Here is an 18978-nt window from a genome sequence, read left to right on the forward strand (position 1 = left end):
CCAGCTTGATACACACTTTGAACCAGTGATTTAAACAAAATCTTCATAAAAGCTTAATAAAGCAGTGTTTCAAAAGCACACACACACACACACACTACATACTGGCTCACCGGTTTGAATCTGGTCATGTCTTGATCACACTCCCTTACTTTCTGATCTGTGCTCTACTTTCCTATAAATAAAAACAACAACAACAAAAAAACCATTAAGAAATTGTTTATATACTGTAGAAACAATTATTTAAAATGAACAGAATGTGCAAAAATGATCAGGTGATTCAGGCTTCTTTTTTCATTTATCACAAAAGTGATCTTAAAACAATACAAACCTCGATATGGGGCTTCAATGGAACCCTTGCTGCATCACTGATAAACTGGCCCATGTCCTTAAAAAATAAAAAGAAACAAGTATTACAAACTCAGTGGCTCAGTGGATAAAGTGTTGCGTTGTAATCATGGAGCTCTGAGTTCAAATCCCACTGTTACATAAACACACGTTCTCTGGTGATAAAGCTGTGAAAGAGGCATGGGTTCAAACCCCACTGTTGTTTACATTAAATTGTTGTCATTAGAACCAACAAAGTGTCCCAAATGCCAGTCTTCAGTGTGAAAGTCACAGTGGCGCAAGTGGCTAAACACACGTTCTCTGGTGATAAAGCTGTGATAGAGGCATGGGTTCAAACCCCGCTGTTGTTTACATTAAATTGTTGTCATTAAAACCAACAAAGTGTCCCAAATGCCAGTCTTCAGTGTGAAAGTCACAGTGGCGTAAGTGGCTAAACACACGTTCTCTGGTGATAAAGCTGTGATAGAGGCATGGGTTCAAACCCCGCTGTTGTTTACATTAAATTGTTGTCATTAAAACCAACAAAGTGTCCCAAATGCCAGTCTTCAGTGTGAAAGTCACAGTGGCGTAAGTGGCTAAACACACGTTCTCTGGTGATAAAGCTGTGATAGAGGCATGGGTTCAAACCCCGCTCTTGTTTACATTAAATTGTTGTCATTAGAACCAACAAAGTGTCTCAAATGCCAGTCTTCAGTGTGAAAGTCACAGTGGCGCAAGTGGCTAAACGTACGTTCTCTGGTGATAAAGATGTAATAGAGGCATGGGTTCAAACCCCGCTGTTGTTTACATTAAATTGTTGTCATTATAACCAACAAAGTGTCTCAAATGCCAGTCTTCAGTGTGAAAGTCACAGTGGCGTAAGTGGCTAAACACACGTTCTCTGGTGATAAAGATGTGATAGAGGCATGGGTTCAAACCCCACTGTTGTTTACATTAAATTGTTGTCATTATAACCAACAAAGTGTCCCAAATGCCAGCCTTCAGCGTGAAAGCCACAGTGGTGGAGTGGCTAAACACATGTTCTCTGGTGACGAGACTGCTTGGGTTCGAATCCCAACTCGACAATGAATCAACAGAGACTCTATCCAAAATTTAACATGTTTATTGTGAAGTCAATAGTGAAATATAAGTTCCCGCACATGTTCAGACATGAGATCTGTGGCTCACAGGTTAAGAGCGCTGCCTCACGGGTTCAGAGGTTGCTGGTTCGATCCCAGCCAGATCTCAGCGATATGAAGGAATGGTGCGGGCGATATGAAGGAATGGTGCGAGCGATATGAAGGAATGGTGCAGGTGAGAAGGCGCAGGAGATCAAGGGGTTCCCCCTAAGCTCCCGCACGATGTCCAGCAGGGGTTATGCTTCTGCTTGGAAAAATTTTGATTAGCTGAGTAAAAAAAAAAAAAAAAAAAAAAAAAAAGAAAAAGAAAAAGAAAAGAAAAGAAAGAAAGAAAGAAAGAAAGAAAGAAAGAAAGAAAGAAAGGGAAAGAAAAGAAATAAGAAAAAAAGAAGTCTTACCCATCCACGAGCAGAAGTCCATCATTAGAGCGAATGTCAGTCCACACGTCCCTGGGTGTGACGCTCCAAACACATCTCTCATTCTGTAGGGCAAAGACATAAAGACATTATGCTATTTATTTTCTATACCAAAATTAATTTAAAATTGAGTCTAAATAATGTTTAATAAATGTAAATTGACAACATAAATTGAATTCCTAAAGCTCAGCAGTGTCATATTGAAGTATATTATACTTCAGAAATATTGTTTAGCACCAAACACACATACACACATTAGAAGCCTCACCTGTCCATCATTAGTCAATGTCCGTCCACACGTCCCTGACTGTACGTGCCAAACACATCCCTTTTTCTGTTGGGAAACACATATATTAGTATATGTATAAACACAAACATTACTTCATATAGTTTATGTAAGAAAAAAAATTGAAGACAATATATATGTTAAAGACTGACATCTGTGCATTTTAATGACATGACACTCGTTGATATTCAGATACAGACAATAACTTGAAATATTGTCTGTTTATGAACCTCTTTGAACTAAAAGTCATTTATATTTGTCCTGTGGTGCTTCAAGTAACAAATGTTCAGGTGGGAAAAAGCTGAAGGGTTGGTCATCTGACATAAGATTTATACTTTTATATCTGTAATAATATTTTAAAAAGGTAGCAAACCAAATCAAAGCTTGAGCGGCGTGATTAACATGCAAGAAGCCAATTTGTTGTCAAGTGACAAGAAAACTATACAACAGGATTTTAAAGCACATTATATGGTTCATCTAAATGTAGGGATTTGTTGTGGCAAATTGTGCTTTACTCATGTGTGCAAATGAAGACTTCAGATGCAAAAGCCTCAAAGTGCCAACTGAAATTTTCTTCTAAAATGAGCATTTTTATCATGCTGGTATGTTTAGGTTCAGTAATTTCACTTTATTTGCAAATAATAGGTCCTTTTCATTGCCATTAAAGTGAAATAACTGAACATAGACATACAAGCTTGATAAAAATGCTCATTTTATAAGAAAATTTCAGATGGCACTTAGAGGCTTTTGCATCTGAAGTATTCAAATAAACATTACAAAACGGACAAAACAAATATCTGATATGACTTTTGGATCAAATAAACACCTTCTAAACCAGAGAAACGTGCGCGCGGCCATCTTAGAATTTTATCTTTGAACTTCCGTTTTCGCGGTTGCTCTGTATATTTCTATGGCATCGCTGTCAAATAATAATTATCTGGTGAAGTGGATTTACTTAATGTAGAGTTGACGAAATGTATCATGAGCATTGTAGTGTTTGACTTAAATGTCAGTAGACCAGGCAGATTTTAAACGAACAGTTCATTCACAGAACGCTGTGGAAAGACAAACCGGAAGTCAAAAGACAAAAGAAAGGGGCGGGGCTACATTAGGTCACGACCTGTTAAACGCGTTGCTATTGGTTAAAAGTTATGTCACGCCCTTTAACAAGCAAACAAACCAATCCAGAACGAGAGACGTCACCGTTCTCGACTCTCATTGGTCAGATTTGCAATCTATCACATTGTTTGACAGCACGTAAACACACCCACCAACACCAGAGTTTCTTTACTAGAGTGATTAAACATTAAACATGTTCATCTGCATCATAAAGTAGATTAAAATATGTAACTGTCTTTGCGTTTGTGCTCACTTTATATCACTTTACATGTGCACACTGACAAATGTTCTCTGTCTGCGGCCTCAAGAATTTAAATTGACGTTTTCATATTGAATATGTTTACAAAAATTCGTTTTTATAATTTTATAAATGTTTGAGGCATAATTTCTTTCACTACGTGTTGAACTTGTTTACAAAAAGCCGTTATTCAACATTTCCTAGAGAGTCAAAGCGACTAACTGCTGTAACTCGTGGCTCGTAAACACAGTTTGGATGCTAACGAGGGTGAAACCACATTTTACTACCCGATTAACTGACACCCTAATGTCTTCAAAACATCACATTTTCGATAAACATGTGTTATGTGAACGCCACAGACGCAAATGTAGTGTTTTCATGACTCACATGGACATGAACCGTGTGTGGCGCCTGAAGATTGATGTCAAGGAAGAATCCGAATTATCTGGTTAAAGTGATTGAAGTCACTCAAGCTTCTGCCGCCTGGTGGAGCGGATGATAAACTGCGCTCCAGTTTCTACCATGAGTTGTGTTATAATAAAGCTGCTTCAAATGACCTCATGGACTCAATTCCAAAACGTCACAAACGTTAAAATGTTCAAACTCAAGCAAAAGTATTCGTTATGTTAAACGTGTATAAGACAATCAACAAATATGTGATCGTCAACTTTATTATCTTCATTAAATGAAACAAGTTCAAAGTGGTCAGTCAGATGAGATGATCGAGATTTAAATTCATATATTTGAAAACAAAAATGTGATTTTGTCAAGTTCTCCACCAGCTAACAGCATAGTTTCAGTAAATGATCCAGATCAGCTCGCAACTGATGGGGTAAGACAAAATGTCTGGTGTGTTCAACTCAAAAGTCACATGCCCAAAGATTAAACTGGTACTTTTGTTCCTTCTAAGCATTTTTAGAAAGAGAAGAGAGCAAAGTGTGAGAAGAGAGGGGAAAATGTAATGAAAGGAAAGGTCAAAACACATTAGTGTCACCCCAAATCATGTATTAACCAAGATTTAAACAGACAATCTTTACACAATTCTTAAAACATGTATTCTTACCTGCTTCTAAGGATTCTGGTTCAAATTCCAAAAGGCAATGGTTTTGATCATTTTAATATGCATTTTTAAAAAGCTTTAAGTGTACAACTTTTGTCGAGAGTGAACAAACTTTTCACATAGGCAAACACTTAAAGCATTAAAGTTCTATATTTTTAAATATTAATAATTCTAAAAAATTGTAACCCTAAAAGACTTATGCAAATAGTAAATAGACAGAACCTTCACAATTTTTCTTTTATTTATTGTTTCAATTGTGCTTTGAGCAGGACAGTTATTTAAAACATGTTGGACATTATTAATGCCTGTAGTACAACAGAATTTAGAGACTGCTGGTAAACAAGTTCAAAACATTTACACGTTCAATTACTCTCTCATCCAAAAATAAACATGCATACATAACCTCAGTAGATTCAGATTGATTTCTCAGTCTACATTAGCTTTCCACTGTCCCGAAACTGACGTGGAGTTCACAGTGAGCTCTCTTGTTCTCAGAGAGAACTGCACTAGAATGTCCGACTGCTTAGTTTCTGGAGATAATTAAATAATTACATAGCATATGCTTGACTTTGTGATTTCAGCTGTCCTGGAGAAGGTCATAGGATCCACTGGAAATCACTTGATGCTTGTCTTCACTCTTTTACAAAAGACAAAACAGATCCATTTTAATGAACATCAGTTTAAACACATTTATTTGAGGTATGATAAAAAAAATTCCCAGCATTAATCATAAACTTATAGCCAACTAACAATTTTTGGTTCCCAAAATGTTCTGGGAACATTAGTTTCAACCTTAAAACAGCCATTAGAGAACATTATGTATAGGTCCTCTTTAGGTTATTACAAAAATAAATAAATAACCCTCTCTGCATGTTGTGGGAAGGTTAGTTTATAGTTACAAAAATTACACCTAAAATAACCATTATAGAATGTTTTGTGTAGATTCTTTTTAAAATTTTTACCAAAAACCCTGCCACATTCTAACCTATAGAGATTGTTTCCAGGACATTCTTATATACACATGAACCATATGGGAATATTAGGGGAACGTTCTGTGTTTCACTTACCTTTGAGTCAGTGACCGCTGGAGTTTGTTCTTTTGTGGCAGGTTCAGAGTCATATACAGGATTAATGATGTTTGGGCTGGATTCTGATGGGTTCACAGCTTCCCCTTCATCCTCCTGACATTATAATAATTACAATAATTATATATAAGCACACCACAAGGGCATGTATGTAATAGGGCTGTCAATCAATGAAAATATTTAATTGCAATTAATCATTTCAGTAATTATTGGGTTTGGCAGTTTGTGGATGATGTTCAATTTTTAAATACATTAATGATAAATGATAAACTCTTTTATCCATAAATAATTAACTTTGACAGCCCTAATATATAAATGTGAACACAAACAAGATGCAAAGACAAGGATGACCTTAAAGTAGTGAAACTGGAATGGCTTTGTTTTATACGAGTAGAAATTATATCCCACAAATCCAGTTGCTACGATGAGGATGATGAGCCCCAGGATGCCGATGCCCATCCCAGCCTTATGACCTGGGTGGATGGATGGAGGTGGAGGTGCTTTCAATGGGCCTTGGAGAACATGGATGACCCCATTGGATGCAAAAATGTCAGAGTCTATGACATAACGGTCATTGATGTCCTCCAGAGGAGATCTAAAGAAGGCAAAAGAGTGACGACGACCAATAACTCAAATTACTTAGGTAATGAAGTATCTTATATCCTTACCATTACTTGAGGGTTCTGGAAATCTGGGACGCTGCTGATGGTCAGGCTGTGTCCCAGTCGTGTTCGGACATGAGTGATGTTAATAAGTGAAGGCAGTACCAAAGCTCTCCCATCCAGTAGATGGTGCTCTATGTCTCTGCCACTCAAAGTCTGTTGAACACATATGGGATATTATCCAAGGGTGTCTGCAGAAAATTTTACAGACTGTTTACATTTTTTGTACAAAGTTTATTTTTTAGTGCTGTCAAAGTTAATGTTAACTTAAAATATTTCTGTCATGGCAACTCTCAGAGTGTTTGGCATGGTAATGGATATGACAGTGTGAATATGTTTGGTCTTGACAGAATATATCTGCTACGCTGCTGCTGCAGAGAAAGTACAGGACTTGCTACTGCCAATACATACACGACACGCTGCTGTGAGCAAGTAAGACATGCTGCTGCTTTATAATAGCATTCATGAATTACCCGTAGCCTATCTATATAGGTGGAGCTGGGGAAGGTGGAGGGTTTCTAAAAGCATGGTGCAAACTGCAACAGCAAATGCTGACCGAGTATTTGAAAGTTGAACAGCAAGCTCAATGGCTGCTGATACAGCAGGAACCAATCAGCTGTGTCCTATAGAGAATGATGTGATTGCAAGAAGATTTAGTTAAAGAACTATCAGCCTGTGCCATCTAGAGTTTCATGACAGAACTTTGTAAAAAAGTGATTCATGCAATATATATATATATATATATATATATATATATATATATATATATATATATATATATATATGATGCTTTGGGATGATATTCATTGTGAAAAGTGCTTTACAAATAAATATGTATTAATTTTAAAGCATATCACAACTGTTGAAAAGTTTTGAGCCAGTACAATTTTATTTTAAAAGAAATTAGGACTTTAAAGGCATCAAATTGCTGAAAAGTGACAGTAAGACTTTTACATTGTTACAAAAATTTAAAATAAACTGTTCTTTTGAGCTCTGTGTTCAAAGAATCCTGACAAAAAATGACGTTCAAAAACATTAAAAATTAAAGTAAAACATTACTCTAATTGGCGATAGAAAGAATATATGCTGTAAACTTAATACAAAGCAAATATTTTAAAGATAATATTTTAATAAATTGCTTTGGCTTTAATATTGTGATAGTATAAAAGCCAATTATTTAATTTTGACAATAATAAGGTGTCTTTATAATATTACACCTAATGTTTTTCTCTATAAAATATAATTATGGATGCTAAAAGGGTTTTTAAATCTGTCCACTGTAGTGCAAGTCATGCATTAATGGGTTAATGTGAGAATGTAAGTGGAATAACATTTTACTATTTTCACCAAATGGCAACAAAAAATTAAAACTATAACAGGCAGATGTGGGAGTCACCTGGTTGCTATAGAGGCCATCGTTATCAGGTACAAACAGAGTGGACTGGATTGTAATATTACTTAGGCGATTCACAAACACTTTTCCTGATGCAGAAGTTGAATAATTCAGGATTTGCTGAAAAAGACAGAACAGTCATAAATCTATATCCTAGAAGATTCATCATGCCCATAAATAAATCATTTCAATGCTTTAACAAAAACGGGCCAGGGCGGCTATTACACCGTCAGTGGGAATGAACAAGGTGACAGGCTGATGAACTGGGTCCATCACCAACTTCAACGTATCTGTGTCCTTTAAACAAACAAGGTCATTCATTAGAAAATAGAGGGTTCTTATATAAATAACAATTAATTTAATATAATATTCCAAAAAAGGATCAGAACTTTAGCCAAGTTTTGTGTGGAGAACATTTTAGTAGAAAAACATTATATTTTTGCTTATTTTACCTCAAGGAGCTTGTAGAATGTCTTGAAGCCATGGATATTGACCACTTCTGTGAGGTTACGCTTTCAGAAAAAAGGAAAATGTCCAAATAAAATCTATCAGTGTTATTTCATAATTACAAACTTGCTTTATTACCACTGGCATGAATCATAAAATAAATTATGAATATTGTCAGAGTTATTCTGTGGGGACATACCGGTGTGCCGTTTTGTTTCTTTCTGAATCTGGAAACTGGGGGGCACTAGGACAGTGTCAGTCTCATGGTCTCAAATCACGTTGCTACTTTCCAGATCACTGAACACCACCTTGGCTTTGATATTGAGATATATATATAGTATCCTGGAAACAAATAATAAGTTAAACACATACCTTATGCAGTCATCTCATGCAGACATCTCTGAGTACATAACGGTGAGGATGTCACCATTAAGTGTGGTCAGGTTATGAGGCTGCATGAGATCTTTTGGCAGGAGGACACGGCAGGCCACTATGTGATACCTCTGGATTTTGGCGTTTTCAGAACGCGTTCGCTTTCCAGATCCCTTGCACTAAATAAAAGCAGGACTAATCAGTAACATTAAAGAAACCCACTATCACATCACTATATTCTCTTACTATTCATGACACTTATTAAGAGACAGATATCATGAAGATCAAAGGCCATTTAGGTGAATTACAGAAAACCTGTCCAGATCATATTTTAGCTTAACATCTGAAGAATTTTTAAGACCATTGGGACATTTTTTAAATGACAATTAATCATATTTTCCTTTTCTATTCTTGAGTTTGGTTCAGTGACAATCTCATTTTTCTGGACATTCTGTGGAGGTTTTGTTTTTATTTCCTGACTTTCATGAAACTCCAATCACATCACACTTGATGTATAATCTTCCAGCCAGTCATGGCACAAGCTGATAGGTTATCTACTTGTAATCTGTCAACCAATCAGCTTGCATCCTGTGTAAACGAGCTAATAGGCAATTAATTTGTCAGCCAATGACACTGCAAATGTTATACCTCTAACATTTAAATAGCTAGCTTCAATATTTGCTGTAAGATGGTTCACTGCAGCCTGTCAACAGTTTTCTTGCTCATGGACCTACTTAAAGTAAGGGTCTTTTTTCTTTTCTATTTTAAAATGTTAAACCCAATCAAGCTCTATTTTTTTTCCTGGTATTGTTTAGTAGGAGGTAATTTTTCTTTCATCCCCTTCAGTTTGCTATGTGATATCCTGGATTTGCTAATGGTAAGCTTTGGCCTTGATGTCAGACAGAAGTGTTTCTCACTAGGTCTCTGCCAAATTGGCTCAAAGACACACAGCTGTTTCCAAAACTGTTGGATGTTCTTTCCTTTGTGGAACAAAAAACTGACATGTCTCAGTTTTTTCATACATTAAGTCATTGGGCTCCAATGATGTTTGGTTCCCAAAGTTCTTAAATATTTTGTGCTTTGCAGAAGTCATACAGGTTTGGTGTAACACGAGGGTGAGTAAGTGATTGAAACTTTTTTTTTTTTTTTTTTTTTTAAACTTCCTTTGATTCACTAAGCTCTATATTTAAGCCACTTGGTTGTCAAATTGACTTATTTGAGTTATGCCATAAGACTGTTTAAGTACTTGGTCATCCAATCAAGCTCCTGATCTCTCTCAACACTCACATGATCTCAAAGTGGCAAAAATAACCTGGGTTTCTGCATTGATACTCCTAAAATGTGGTGTGATTTAACTCAAAATCAGACAAACGTAATCTGACTTGTCTTTTTCTTTCACAATATATTGCAGAGTGTTAAGTCATGGTTGTCTATTCCTGCTCCTAAAGGGCCATAGTCCTGCAGAGATTTGCTCCAACCTACCCCACACACTTGATCCTGAAGACCTTGATTATCTGGACCTGGTGTTTAGAGTTGGAGCTAAACTTCGCAGGATTGAACACCCCTGATTTAGTGACATGTAAGTCTCAACCTAGGCTGCTTTTTTTTTTTTTTTTTGTAGCAGCTTCAGATCCCCAAGTGTTTATCAATATTTCTGGGTATTCTAAATAGCACAACACTCTTTTGGTTATGCCACATCTCAACTACTCAGGAAGACATATTTCAAACATTTAGTTGATTTACTTGAGCTTTGGGTCATTGTCCTGTTGCATCACCAACCTCAACATCTAGAGCAGGGGTGGGCAAACTCTGTCCTGGAGGGCCACTGTCCTGCAGAGTTTAGCTGCAACCCTGATAAAACTCACCTGTGTAATCCTGAGGACCTTGATTAGCTGGTTCAGGTGTGTTTGATTAGGGTTGGAGCAAAACTCTGCAGGGACAGCGGCCCTCCAGGATGGAGTTTGTCCACCCCTAATCTAGAGCTTCTGTGAAACCATTTGTGATCAATGTATGATTCTCACTAACCAATCTTTAAGAACAGATCTGCCAGTAACCAGGCTTTGTGTGCTTTTATTTAAAGGACTGGGTAACCCACATTTCCAATCTCATCTCCTTAATTCACTCCATTTAGCCTTTGGAGAAGCTGTAACACTTTCCAGCCTGCCCTATCAATGTCCTCAAAATGGTGTACAACTGTTTGCGTGTAAGTTAAGTGAGACTGTCTAAAAATTGACTTGGATAAGACCACAATTGAGTAATCCAGGGTTCCCAAACGCATTCTTGGAGCCTCCCCAACAGTGCACATTTTGCATGTTGTCTTTGTCTGACACACCCATTTCAGGTGTTGGAGTCTCGACTAATGAGCTGATGATCTGGATCAGGTGTTTAAGGAGACATGGAAAAATCACACACCCTGCGTCTCAATCAGCTCCCTAGGTCTTGAATCAGTATATCATAAAAACGAATGTGTCTGATTCCCTGAACAGTGCCCTGACTACTGAACTAGGGAGCTGATTGAGATGCACCCACAGTGTTGGGGAGGCTCCAGGAATGTGTTTGGGATCCCCTGGAGTAATCAATGCAGAAGTCAGTTTTTCAAAGTGTTTACAAAATGTCTTGCCATTGTATTGCAACTCTCAAAGTCTTACCTCAGGTTTGTTGTAAGCATCTGAATTGGGTACAAAGACTGTAAAAGGGCCACAACTTCTGAGTTAAGGAATATCATTCCTGTTTATAAAAAGAGCCCTCAGTCAAATCAATCTCAGAATTTCCAGTTAAAAAAAACAAGTGTAAATTTTGACTAAGATTCAGCTTACCACCAGTCCCATGTAAAATTTGCCTAAATTTGTTTTGGATCTCCTAAAAAGAAATTAGTTAAGCACTGTTAAGGTATTGTTTCACTTGTGCCTGTTTACAGTTTGCTGCACTTCTAACCTTCTGCAGGGTGCCTTTTTTCCCCAAGTCGCTCCATCTCCAATAAAGCCAAGCCTACAAATGACGACCTCTGGAGAGGAATGCATGGTGCATTCGGCATACCAGTGGCATCCTCCATTTTTATGACAAAACAAGTAATTGTGACTCATGATGTTCATGGTATTGTGAGCTGAGTGCCACAAGGTCAAGTTTATGTAATGCAGTGGTTGTCAGCTGGTGGGTTCTAAAATTAATGTAGAAGTTGGGCCTGTTCTAGTCAAACCATTAACTTTCTAAACATTCAGTAACCAATGATGGATTAAGTCATCTGACTTTAAGGACAACTGTAGTTTAAGGTAATAAAATTTTATTGTTTATACTTTACAGTAGTATTAGTACAGCCATTATTTTTAAGGTGAATTTAAATAAAACCATTGTATCTTCACCCAGACATGAACACTGTCATTTACTCCCATTTCCCCCTCTTTCCCCTGTGGGACACATAATATTTTGAAGTGTTGGTAACCACACACTGTTGTGGTAACAAACACTGATACTTCTCAAGCATGGTAGTATTTGTGCTGTCTTTGTGGATTTAAAATCTTTATTGTAGTTTGGTTTTCATTGAACAACTTGAACTAAATGCTTAAACCAAGTAATCAAGGCTCTTAGGAATTTAACTACAGGCAGGTGTTAGCAATAAACTTGCACTGTGGAGCAGTTGTTTGTGTATATTTGAGTGAAATGTGATATGGAATTTTTTTAAATTGTATTTGTTTGCTGCCTTTGTGGATGGTTTGTATATTAGTATCTTACCTTATAAGGACCTGTAGATGCTGACTGCATTCATATGGCATTCTGTTATTACCAGCCAGACATGGATTGATAGCTTCAGAAAGACACACCCATTAACACATTACAAATACAGTTGTTTACCTTTCTTTGAAGTGCACAACAGTACATTCACAATATGCATTGTTTTCTTGACTTTTAAACCTAAGATAGTGGTGTCGTGAGGGACATGCACTACCAGTTGAGTACACTACCCTACAAATGAGTATTAAACACTTACAAATACATACTTTTCCATTGCCTTCATAATCTGGGTAGCAAACACACATTCTCTGTCCTGGTACAGTATTCTTGCACATGGCATGGACAGAGCAGCCACCATTGTTCTCTGCACATGCATCCACTGTTTGCATTGGAAATAACACCATAAATCACCATTTGAAATCATTGGCTACAGCAGTTATTTAAGTGTTTGAAAGTTTTCTGAGACGCTTACCTGTACAATATGTCATTGCCCTGAAATCCTGCAGCACAACTACAGTAATTTGTGTTGTCCACAGCTACAACACATCAAACACAAGTCAACTCAAACTCAATGTAAATGCATTGTTCAAAGACCACATAATGTATGGATGTCACAAAAACATTAAAAAGCAAGTGCTCTACCAATTGTAGATGAGGAAAATTAGCAATTAGCCTGTTTAGAAAAATGTTTAGATATTTTTTTTTTTTTTTGATACCACTCCCTTAATGTCTCTGCCCACTGGAACTAAACCTACCCATCTCCACCCCCTGGATCTCATGTGTTCTGCAGTGAGGAGCTACTGGATCCTGCTCCTGATGAGCCACTTTCCTGAGTTTATCTCCAACCTGATTAAAAACACCTGAAGCAGTGAATCAAGGTCTTCAGGGTTACTAGAAACTTCCAAGCAAGTGTGATGGACTCTCTTTTTTTTTTTAATTAAGTAAAAGCTATTTGAATAAAGTTATTTAAATGTTATGTGTTTATCACAATTGTTATCTGACTTTGTGGTTTGTTAATAAATTGATTAGAACATTTTCCTCCACTTTTTACCACAACAGCTTATTGGATATAATTTCCACAAATGACTTTTTGATAAAACTCATTTGATATCAGCACCTAGTTTAGAATATTTTTAGTTCTTGAAACTGAATGTCCTTTTAACAAAGCAATAAATCTGTTTGATCTGTTTCCGTGACATAAAAAAATAATAAAAATGAATTAAAATCAGATCTTACATGCTAGTATCTAAAAAAAAAAAAATAAAATAACTCATTAAAATTAGAATTTGAAAGTATCTAAAAATGTATACTACAATCAGAATTAATTATTAAAATGACAAATCAAAATAAGAAATGTCTAAAAACAATTTAAAGTATTGTTAATTAAAATCGGATTATAAAAGTAAAGAAAACACATGAAAATATTATTAATAAATAAAATCAGAATTTAAAAAGTTAGTTGTCTAAATATAATGACATTACTGGCACAATGATGTAGAGCTGGATAAACTGAGGGTGTTGAGTAAGCGGTGGTTCATTATTAATAATATAAACTACAGTGTTAGTAATTCAAGTTATTCTTGGCCAAACAAACAAACATGTTACACAGCCTGAATCCTGATGGGTGTAAATGTTCTTAAAACTATAATGTTCAACAAATACGGCAGAGTATATACTTCAGTAATGCTGTATCAATAATAATCTACTCTTCTTTTCAGTTCTGAAGGTCACAGCTGTCAAACTGTCTGTGTTTCAGCCTCTGGTTAATTTGCTGCAGGATACTGGACAAAGCAAACCCCTGAGACCCAGGCACAATGTCCAGCAGCGGTTATGCTTCTTGATACAATAATTTTTTTTTTTTTTAGCTGTAAAAATTTTTTGATCTGCTATCCATTCCTAACCTACTTGGGTTACCATCATTTTCTTTTTAAAGGTGTGAACCTCCAAAAAGAAAATGATGGTAACACAAAAGTTTAACACCAAACAACACACATTCACACATTACCTGTCCATGTGCAGATGTCCATCATTACATTGAATGTCTGTCCACATGTCCCAGAGCTCTGCTTCTGTCACTCCAAACACCTCCCTAATTCTGTAGAGGAAGCACATAAATAAACACAATCATTGCTACATCTAGTATATCTAAAACATCAGAATTAGTCTAAATAATAGTCATGTATGTAAATTTAAACTGACAAAAAAAATAATAATTAAAGTTGCACGTTGTAAACAAAGTATGTAATAATAGCAGATGTGACAAGTGACATACATGCTAGTTTCATACTTTCAAACAACAAGAAAACAAGGTGAACGACCCCATGAAAATTAAAGTTATGTGGCTTTTAGACACAATAAGAGTCGAGTGACACTAGATTCCTCTTTATCGCAGCTTGCACGCAGCTGTACGCACTGCGCGTACCATGAGAGGGCGCTATATAATGCCGTTTTTATTTTTTACATGATTTTTAAATTGATTATTAAAATCTATCTGCGTACACTCATGACATAAAGAGAGCAAGAGAGAATGAGAATAAAAAAGGTGTGCATTTGAGTGTTGTAAAGTCAAATGCATGTATGTGCCTGCATGGGTGGGCGTGGGGGATATGGGTGAAAAGAAATCTGATTGTTTCGTCGTTTTTTCCACACATGAAAAATGATGTTACATATAGTTAATGCTTAAAAACAGGCTCAAAATGAGTAAACGCTCTCTAAAACAGCTAAATTCGACTGAAACATTTGCAAAAAGACCTAAAGAGTAGGGATGGAGAAATTAAGCCTCTTAAATCTTTGAAGCTTTTCTCTAAATGTTTCGGGAAAGGTTTCAAACTCTATGGTTTCAAAGCTTCAAGCTTCAAGAGTGTCGAAAACAGCGCCATCGTGTGGCAGGTGAAATTTACAGCAGCCATAAACCTGAGTGCGCAGCTCCGTTGTTTTATCCATTAAGCACAAACAAAATTCTGACGACGCTAAATGTGTTTATTTCAATAATATAATTCACATATTAAAGTTTGGCAATAGATTAAATGGATCAACAAAATCAATAATTATAATAATAGGCTACTAATAATACATACTGAGAAGTTTGAGGCAAGTATTTGTGCTGTTATTTTATTGTAAATACTGTTTATATGACAGAACATATGATGATGTAATATAGGCTACAGGCTTATATAGGCCTATTTAAAATGTTTAGTAAATGGACTTGAATATGGACTTGTCCTAGCAGCTTGTATCGGTTTTGTTTGTTTATGGGCTGCAATATGCGCTCTTTTCTTTCTACGAGTTCATATTATAATGCTAACAGACTCAATGCTGCTTCAGATTGTGTTAGGCCTACTGACTATATTTCGAACAGTGACACATACTTTTACATTTTAATACTCTAAAAACTTATATGTTAAACTGGTGATCATCAGCTCCCTCTTGTGGTCAATAAATGTATCAGCAATAATAATAGAAACGACAGTCGAAGGTGAGAGGACTTTGATTTAAATTGCACATATTTTACAACAATTTTGATTTCCGCAGTGTCTCGACCAGCAGAGCAAAATGAATCTACAGTACCAGTTGTGGTAAATTAACCGGATGAGCTCTCAACTAATGGGAAATGAGTTAAGCACATTATCAAAGTGTAAACACACATGGAATACCAGACAAATGATCCTCCAAGACTCTTTAAGTTGGGTAAAGTAGATATGTATTCGCTTTAATTTATTTAAATGGATGTGTATCATGTTTGTTCAGAGTGAAACAATGATTTGGTTTTGTTGTGTCAGTGTTTGCAGATTCATAGTAAAGCTTGACTTGTTATTGGGAATTTACCGTCTCTCTCGTCCTGATATAAGGCTCAAGCTCAGATGAGATTTGTTATATAAAACAAAACTTTAAATAAAACTCTTCAAATCCCACTATTGCTTGACCAAATGCTCACACAAACTTTTACATTTTCATTCTTTAAAAAAAATTGATATGTTAAACTGGTGATCATCAGCTCCCTCTTGTGGTCAATAAGTGTATCAGTAATAATAATGAAAATGACAAACCCGCGATTGATGGATGGTTCACTCAATCAAAGGAGACACAAATTATTATTAATACACAAATTTAGCAGATGTCAGTGTGTATGTGGCTGCTGGTCTAGCATAAATACAAGTTTTATTCAAATTTTGAATTTATTATAAATCGACTAGAACGCGCACAAAGGGCGGTCCCTTTATAATCACTTAAAAACCTGTACTGCACAATGAATCTCTGTACGTAATGCTACACTTTGTTATAATGAGATTTGTGAGCATGCAGAACTCATCAGGGGACAAAAACTTTGAGTGGTGAGTGGATTCTAACTTAAGCACTTCTGATTGGCCATTGTGTTCAAGAAATAAACAGATATGTCTGTGATTGGCCACACTGCTAAAGGCTGCAAGAACACGTTGTAAATAGAAACCTATGATGCTCTCCATAGTGCAAACACAGATACGCACTGGAAAATTTACCAAATCACCAATACGCTATTATTACGGAGAAAACTGATCCTAGACCAGCAGTTATAGGCAGTTTGAGTGAAAAAATTCCATGCTATCTCAAGTCCATGAACACAAAAGAAGCCTTGCCCAGCCTTACATACACTTATTTATCTTCATTTATTGTTCTTATTTTGTTGTTGTTGTGTACATTAAACTGTTGGATGACAATATATCACATTTAACTAATCTTAATTGTCAAATATTTTTATTGCATGTATTGTAAAATGATGTAATTTGAAAGCAGGCATTGGTCTTATTCACCAAGGTCCACTTTAAAAATTCTGGCCTCGCCACTACCTATATATTTTATAAGAGACTTAAAAACTCTTGTGGTAACAGCTTATCTTTTATCTTACCGGTTTCTCAAAAACAAAAGGCCAGGAAGGTGAAAGTACTTACACTGCATAGTCAGAGAATCCCAGATCTACAAAACAACAGAACAAGATTAAAAAAACACATCAACAAATGCTACACAAAGAAAACCTAAAATGGTGCAAATTAGTGTCAAGTAGATGAGAGTTTTAACACTGTTTTTCAACATTTTCCAGAAACTCACTGAGAAATTGCTGCTGTAACTCATTACGTGTCCCAGCAGAGGGAATATGCTTCTCATGTGTGCAAATAAATATTATAAGATGCACAAGGTTGACTTTTTTTATTTCACTTTTGGATCAGATAAGGTCATATTCGTCAGTTGTTTGACAGCGCATAAAAACACACCCACCAAAACCAGTTTTCACATCGTTTGAGTGATTAAATGTTTCTTTGAATCATTCAGTGGATTAAAAGATGTTTAAATGTCTTTCCGTTGTGTGCTTACGTTAGAAAGTTAATAAACATGATGCACACAATGACAAGTTTTATCCGCCTGCCGATTATATAACTTAGTGATATTTTAATAGTTTGAGTGTGATTATGAATATGGTGTTTACAAAGTCTATATTTTCATGTTTGAGAAATCACATTTCTTTTGCCACTACTACAGTGTTTGAGTTTGTTGTCTTTGTTGTACACAATGCAGCTTTGTTTTAGGTGGAAGTGGGTAAAACCACATTTACAATGTGAGGAGCTGTTGCTGTAACTCACAATTCTGTTATTAACGAGAGTGAAACCACACTTTATTACCCACAATATCTTAAGGACACAATTTCCGTAAACCTTGTGTTGTGTGAACAGAAATAGACTAGTTGTTTTTATGTGGGGTTTCAGTGACTCGCATGAATATAAGCTGCATATTCTGTTTTGTTTTCAGCTTCAAGTTGTCAATCTGGTTCAAAGTGAAGCGCGTTTCTGCCGCCTAGTGGACCGGATGGGAAACTACACTTACCACAAACGAGTCTATTTTACACAGCCAGTAGACTCAGACTCAGTGTTTTTTATTTTTTAGTTTGATCACCGAACGTATAGCATACTTTAACATTTACATACTCAATAAGTCCCTATTAAGTTAAATGTGTTTAAGGGATTGTTTACCTAGAAATTAAAATTCTTTCATCATTTCTTCACCCTCAAGTTGTTCCAAACCTGTAAGAATTTCTTTATTCTGCTAAACACAAGATATTTTGAAGAATATTGGTAACTAAACAGTTGATGGACCGCATTGACTTCCATAGTGTTTTTTTTCCCCTTTTCTTTTCCCCATACTATGGAAGTCAGTGGGGCCCATCAACAGGTTGGTTACCAATATTCTTCAAAATATCTTCTTTTGTTTTGAGCAGAAGAAAGAAATTCATACAGGTTTGGAACAACATGAGGGTGAGTGATGACAGAATTTTCATTTTTGGGTGAACTATCCCTTTAAGGTCACTTAAAAAAGTGAACAATCGCCCTCTTGTGGACAATTAGTGTGTATATATATATATATATATAAGTATCAATTAATTAATTAAATGAAATAGTAAATTTTAAATTAAATTTATAGTGAACTGTGTGGTTTTGAGTATCCAAAAGATTCGGACAAGTAGCCTAGTTATTAAAGTTTGTATCAAAATATCCGTTGACAACTAGAATCTATACACTAATGACTGATACAACTAATAAACTTATAAATTGTCTAATTGTGTCTTTTTTACTGATTAATATAACAGTTGTGTGTCACATCAGTGTACCAACCTGTAGATTAGAAGCATGCAGCTTTCCTGTCGTGCAGAGAATTCATTTCAGTGTGAATGATCTTTATTTC

General features: G+C 35.9%; 1 protein-coding gene and 1 long non-coding RNA gene across 17 annotated transcripts in view; both read right to left on the reverse strand.

Moving 5' to 3' along the window:
- podxl (podocalyxin-like) overlaps positions 1–4029 on the reverse strand; it is a 45263-nt gene extending 41234 nt beyond the window's left edge. For 4 of the 7 annotated variants that reach the window (XM_048155073.1, XM_048155077.1, XM_048155076.1 and 1 more), the window contains exon 1: positions 111–170. The gene's annotated coding sequence lies outside the window, so the exon portion shown is untranslated. Of the gene's footprint in view, positions 1–110; positions 173–328; positions 386–1861; positions 1945–2147; positions 2214–3909 lie in introns of those variants that run through there. The other 3 variants (XM_048155074.1, XM_048155080.1, XM_048155078.1) reach the window with 1 other exon arrangement.
- Positions 4030–4805: 776 nt separating this feature from the next.
- Positions 4806–18269, reverse strand: LOC125246136. Of its 10 annotated transcripts, none has more exons than XR_007179739.1 (14): positions 17196–18269; positions 14276–14365; positions 12743–12806; positions 12537–12649; positions 12271–12343; positions 11358–11400; positions 11190–11268; positions 8369–8720; positions 8175–8234; positions 7726–8019; positions 6336–6485; positions 6019–6262; positions 5650–5763; positions 4806–5219 (listed from the first exon to the last, which is right to left on the reverse strand). It is a non-coding gene; the product is annotated as an uncharacterized LOC125246136 (long non-coding RNA). The 10 variants fall into 10 exon arrangements; XR_007179745.1 differs by having other exon boundaries at positions 8369–8511; positions 17196–18015; XR_007179740.1 differs by having other exon boundaries at positions 8369–8511; positions 8597–8720; positions 11190–12343; positions 17196–17231.
- Between the last annotated feature and the right edge of the window lie 709 nt (positions 18270–18978).

Source organism: Megalobrama amblycephala, linkage group LG14, assembly GCF_018812025.1.
Source record: "Megalobrama amblycephala isolate DHTTF-2021 linkage group LG14, ASM1881202v1, whole genome shotgun sequence".
Taxonomy (NCBI): Eukaryota; Metazoa; Chordata; class Actinopteri; order Cypriniformes; family Xenocyprididae; genus Megalobrama; species Megalobrama amblycephala.